This window comes from Macaca mulatta, chromosome 10 (assembly GCF_049350105.2).
Source record: "Macaca mulatta isolate MMU2019108-1 chromosome 10, T2T-MMU8v2.0, whole genome shotgun sequence".
NCBI lineage: Eukaryota > Metazoa > Chordata > Mammalia > Primates > Cercopithecidae > Macaca > Macaca mulatta.
In genome coordinates this window covers 62974247-62980868 of record NC_133415.1, presented here as the reverse complement: position 1 = coordinate 62980868, position 6622 = coordinate 62974247, and positions in this window count along the sequence as shown.

The following is a 6622-nucleotide window of genomic DNA, read 5'->3' as shown; positions in this document are numbered from 1 at the left end:
GAAGTCCTGGCAGCTGGTTACCTTCTCTTAGGGTGACGGAGGTTGGGTAGGATGGAGGATAAGAAGGGAAGGTGCCGGGCGCAGTGGCTCACACCTGTAACCCCAGCACTTCGAGAGGCCAAGGCAGGAAGATCACTTGAACCCAGGAGTTTAAGACCAGCCGGGCAACATAGTGGGACCCCATTTCTTTTTTTTTTTTTTTTTTTTTTTTTTTGAGACGGAGTCTTGCTCTGCCGCCCAGGCTGGGGTGCAGTGGCCGGATCTCAGCTCACTGCAAGCTCCGCCTCCCAGGTTTACGCCATTCTCCTGCCTCAGCCTCCCGAGTAGCTGGGACTACAGGCGCCCGCCACCTCACCCGGCTACTTTTTTGTATTTTTTTTTTAGTAGAGATGGGGTTTCACCCTGTTAGCCAGGATGGTCTCGATCTCCTGACCTCGTGATCCGCCTGTCTCGGCCTCCCAAAGTGCTGGGATTACAGGCTTGAGCCACCGCGCCCGGCCGTGGGACCCCATTTCTACAAAACAAACAAACGAATAATTAGTTGAGGTGGTGGCATGCACCTGACTGTAGTCCCAGCTACTCGGGAGGTGGAGATGGGAGAATTGTTTGAACCTGGGAGGGCAAGGCTGCTGTGAGCCATGATTGCAGCACCGTACTCCAGCCTAGGTGACAGGGCGACACCTTGTCTCAAAAAATATGTATATATTTGTAGCATCTGCTATAAATGTTTTTAAAATGTACTGTGACTCAGAACGTGGTGAAATGTATGATTATGTGAATCCATTTTAGAACTCAACTTTTATTACAGGAAGCAGAATACCTTTTAATGTTAATACTTCTAAAATTTTTTCCATGAAATAAATTAAAAACTGTGCTCCATCTAATAGGGCTCTGGGCGATTATGTATAATCATCTTTCCTCTTAGAAAGAACTACTTTTTAATCCAGTTCTCCTTATCCACATGGCAAATCCATCATAACTTTGACACATCATATACCCTGAGCCACCAGTCTAATGTATCATAAATTAATGCCAGCACCAATACAACATTTTGATCACCATATCTGTTACAGAAAAATCTAAATGTGTTAAAACCATCTGATAACTCTGCCCTCAAGTTTTCCAGGCCATTTAATTATTAAATTTCCCTTAAAGGGATCTCTATTGTATGCAATTCAGACTTTGGTGAATGGCAGGGGTTTTTTTCCTGAGGTCACCAGTGCTTTTAACCACGGCCTAAAGAGCATCCTGTGCTGATTATCATGCCTCGGATTAACTAGATTTAGCATGTGGCAATCATACTCCATTCAGCAGGGCCCATCTCTGGTGAATCGTGGACATTAATGACAGTTGCAAGAGCTCAAATATTATATAATCACTAATTACATTCTGTGCAATTAGTGGAGGCTCATCAGTGTGAATCACTAATGGCTGATCACCCTGTTCTCTCTGGGAAGAAATAGATGGTCTGCATAATTTTCTGATTGTATTAGCATAGACACAAACGTTATTAACGAACTTTGGCGACCATGAAGAGGCTCGATGCCTGTGATGGACAAAGGCAAGAGGTTCTGCTTGATGGGCACAGGCACTTCATTTTGAACATGAGCACCGTGTGTGTGGTTTTCTGGTATGACTCACTCACTCCTCACCTTCTGAATGGAAACTGCACGCAACATCTTGGCCACCCAGCCAATAAATAACTTGTACACAAGGGCAGTTTAAAAAAACAAAAACAAAAAAACGGTGGATTTGTGTTTTTCTTAAATTGGTTTTCAGAGAGCCAAGCTTTAAGAATTTGTGGGACATTTAAATATGAAGTTGGTGACTAAATAGGAGAAATGCCTCTGAAATGGTAAAGAGATTATCTGAATTTTATTTAACCCTCTGTATGTTGGGCCACTGTATCAGTTTGCCATTGATGCCATAATAAAGTATCACAGGTTGGATGGCCTAAACGATAGAAGTTTATTTCTCACAGTCCACAGGCTGAAAGTCAGAGGCAAGTTTGGCTTCTCCTGAGGCCTCCTCTCTCCTTGGCTTGCAGGTAGCCATCTTCTTGCTGCATCTCCACATGGATTTTTCTCTGTGCCAGGGCATCCCCGACGTCTCTTTGTGTGGCCGGCTTTCCTTTTCTTGTAAGGATACAGTCAGATTGAATTAGGTCCCATCCATATGACTCACTTAATCTTAATTACCTATTTCTTTCTTTCTTTGTTTGTTTCTGAGACAGGATTTCGCTCTGTCGCCCAGGCTGGAGTGCAATGGTGCAATCTTGGCTCACTGCAACCTCTGCCTCCCGGATTCAAGTGGTTCTCCTGCGTCAGCCTCCCAAGTAGCTGGGATTACAGGCACATGCCACCACGCCCAGCTGATTTTTATATTTTTAGTAAAGACAGGGTTTCGCCTTGTTGGCCTGGCTGGTCTCGAACTCCTGGCTTCAAGTGATCTGCCCGCCTCGGTCTCCCAAAGTGCTGGGACTACAGGTCGGAGCCACTGTGCCTGGCCTTAATTACCTCCTTAAAGGGCCTATTTCCAAATACAGTCACACCCGGATTTACTGGGACTTGGGCTTCAACCTGTGAATTTTGGAAGAACGCAGATCAGTCTACAACAGCAGGATCTTTACAAACTACAAATATTCTAACCCAAGACGTTCTTGCTGGAAGACTGACGACGGGCTTGACTACATGAACATCTTAAGGGTGTCCTTTGGTGGGGAGCTACACTGTCCAAACTGGTAGCCAACAGCTACGTGTGGCTACCATGTTCGATAGCTGTGACTATTGAACACTGACGTGTGGTGAGAAACCGAATTTTTTAATTTTTTATTTTAACTAATTTAAATTTAAAAACTAAAGAAGGGTAAAACTATTTTTCTGCTGAAGACAGCTTTATTGGGTTAGTAGAAATATATTTAATTTCAATCATTACAAATTTAGTGTCTGGATAGAGACATGCTAAAAATGTAAAATACATACTGGAATTCAAAGACTTAGAATGAAAAAAAGTGAAATATCTCTTTAATAATTTTTGTATTGATTATATGTTGAAATGAAAATATATTTAATATGTTGAGCTAAATTAAATATATTAAACTCAATTTCACCTGTTTCTTTTCTTTTTTTAATAATGTGGTGACTAGATAATTTTAAATGACAGGTCTGGTTTGCACTATATTCCTATTAAACGACATTGGGTTAGAGCTTTAGCTCATTGCTCACCAAAGGTAGGTCAGTAAATAACCTGAAATATGAATTCCTTTTGCCAAAAAGATTAAAGTTGAACAGGTTCTTTTGTGTCCTCTGTACAAAGATTAAGATAACTGAAACCAATCATTTATTCTTGGGTACTAATATATTATGAAATCTCCCATTACTTGCCATATTTGTAAGTTTTCTCAATAGTATTTTCAACATTAAAATCTTGTTGGCCAGGCACGGTGGCTCATACCTGTAATCCCAGCACTTTGGGTGGCCGAGGTGAGCGGATCATGAGGTCAGGAGATTGAGACCATCCTGGCCAACACAGTGAAACCCCGTCTCTACTGAAAATACAGAAATTAGCCAGGCATGGTGGCAGGCGCCTTAATCCCAGCTACTCAGGAGTTTGAGGCAGGAGAATCGTTTGAACCCAGGAGGCGGAGGTTGCAGTGAGCCAAGATTGCCACTGCACTCCAGCCTGGCAACAGAACAAGACTCCGTCCCAAAAAAAAAAAAAAAAAAAAACTTGTTAAACATACCTATGTTTAACAATCAGAAATAATTTTCCATGTAATGAAAAGATTCTTTCTTATAAATTAATCTCTCTATGCTGGTGCCCTGGTTTCTTTTTTTTTTTTTTTTAATTTGTCTTCCCATCCTACTTGCCATTTTTTTTTCTGTCCTTCTGCCTCAGCTACTAGGAAATTCCTAAGCAAAGCATCTGATGTCTGATGAGGCCCGGAGGCTCATACCTGTAATCCTAGCACTTTGGGAGGCCAAGTAGGGAGGATTACTTGAAGGATCACTTGAAGCCAGGAATTCAAGACCAGCCTGGGCAACAAAGCAAGACTCTGTTTCTGTGAAAAATAAAACAAAATTAATAATTAGCCAAGCATGGTGTCTACCCAAGAGGCTGAGGCAGGAGGATAACTTGAGCCCATGAGCTATTAATTTTTGTAAATCACTCTGCTTAACATTACAGCATTCAAAAGTAAAGAATTAAAAGTTAAAAATTCAAACAAGGTAGGAGATACAAGGTCAGAATAACTGGTTGGTTTTCTCTAACCCTTTCTTAAGCAGCTTAATCCCCAAATGTCATAAAGAACAACTAACAAACAGCAGACGGAACTTCTGGACATCTGACCCCATGACATAGTTCATTCTTCCCCACATGCCAGTCCTTCTTAGTCCCTGATGGGGAATATCTAAAATTCCCTAAATGACCAGAGAATCGGTCTAGTGTCACGTCATCACTCTAAAATACAGGACAAGGGGAACGATCAAAGAGACAGTTTTTGCCTTATCACTTTGTTCTTTCTGGCATCAGTCAGCCTTTAGAAATAACAAAATCAATGCAAACGTTTGTTGGAATATCCCTGCTTTGAAGATCATTTGCTACATAACTGTCTTGGTCATTTACATGGAATCCAGGGAGGATTTCAAAGAGTCTCTCTCCCTTGTTACTCGGATAAAAAGAAGACTCAGGTGTTGAGTTTGGTTTTGTGTGTGTGTGTGTGTGTGTGTGTGTGTGCGTTTTAATATTTGATAAGGCTTCTATTTCACATATACAAAGATTCCCATGTGGGTTTTATTTCTTTTTGTCCTTTAATTGAAGTGATGCAGATTGAATCAAACATGAAAAATGCATTCAGACCCAAAAAAGGAAAAAATATTTACAGCCAGAAAAGTAAGTATCTGGTTTCATATAGATAAAGCAAACATTTTTCAGTGTATGTAGTAGCAGTAATGCATTGCAGAGTGGCTTACATTAGAAAATACAAGAGAAAAAAAGATTGGTAAACGTAGCCAGCAGACAGATACCGAAGATCTACTTACCAGTACTTGGGAGGGGAAGATGAAGAAAGGGTGTACATGAATCAAGTCCTCATTTAATATAACAAGTTCGGTAGAAAATGTGGAGAGAAACAAAATCAAGAACTAGTAGGAGGCCATGTTAATTAGCGTTACGGAGGCGACTACTGGAAAACAGAAAACCAAAGAAAGTTTAAAGTTGTTGAAGGGATTTTGCTTTTCATTGGATGACCTTTGGACTCTTGGGTTTTCTTTAACACATATACAAGCATTATTTTCAGAACATCTTTCCATTTGAGAAATAACAATCTATACTCTGCATTTACATCTCTCATTTACTTCTCACACTGTCATCTGCCTTACATTCCCCACCCCATTACCCTACCCTCGCCTAAAACACCCATCCTCTTTCTTTTCCTCTTTCCATCCCACCATGCTTCCCTTGCAACCACCAGAAGACTTTCATAACGTCACTCAGTCTGCTTTCTCAAATGACCTCCTAATTAGCAAATCCGAGGGACACTATTCAAGTGTGTTCCTCAAGGCCTCATCCTCTCTCCTTTTCTCTTTTCATTCTATTCACTCTCCATGAGCAATGTCATCCTTACCCATCTATGTAACCTCACATCTATGTTGATGGCTACTAAACCAGTCTGTCTTCTCCCAAGTATCAGTTATCTACCAACAGCCTGGTGAACATTACAGATGATAGGATTGGCCCTTCAAATTCAATGTGTCCAAATCTCAAGTCTCCATATTTTTTTCTCCAGTCTGCTCTCACTCTACATTTGCTATTTTGGTAAATAGCTCCTACCCTGTTACCTAAGCCAAAGACTAGAGAGTTAGCCTAGATTTATGCATCTCACTGATGAAACACTGGAGACAAACTACATTAAAACATATAGGACTTACAGATAGGAAACCTGTAAAACAGAAGACATTCAATAAGTACCATGCATTTAAGAAAAATAAATACCATAAAATAGAAGAGGCAAATTCAAGAAGCAAAAGAACAAACACCTGAAAAAAAAGAAATGTTTGTCTTCATTCACAAATGATATGATTATATATGTTAAAAATCAAAAAAGTCAGCTGGGTGTGGTGGCTCAAGCCTGTAATCCCAGTACTTTGGGAGGCCAAGGCAGGTGGATCACGAGGTCAAGAGATCGAGACCATCCTGGCTAACACGGTGAAACACCATCTCTACTAAAATTTAAAAAAATTAAAATTAGCCGGGCCTGGTAGTGGGCGCCTGTAGTCCTAGCTACTCAGGAGGCTGAGGCGGGAGAATGGCATGAACCCGGGAGGCAGAGCTTGCAATGAGCCAAGATCGTGCCACTGCACTATAGCCTGGGCAACAGAGCAAGACTCCATTTCAAAAAAAACAAAAAACAAAAAAGTCTACAAAAAATGTACTAGAACTAATGAATAAATAGAATAAGGCAGTTGGATACAAGGTCAATATGTAAAATTAATTTTATTCTGTATATCAGCAACAAAGAGGTGGAAAATAATTTTTAAATGACATTTACAATAGTATCAAAAACATCAAATGCCTAGGAATGAATGTAACAAAATATGTACAAGACATTTACATTACTATAAAG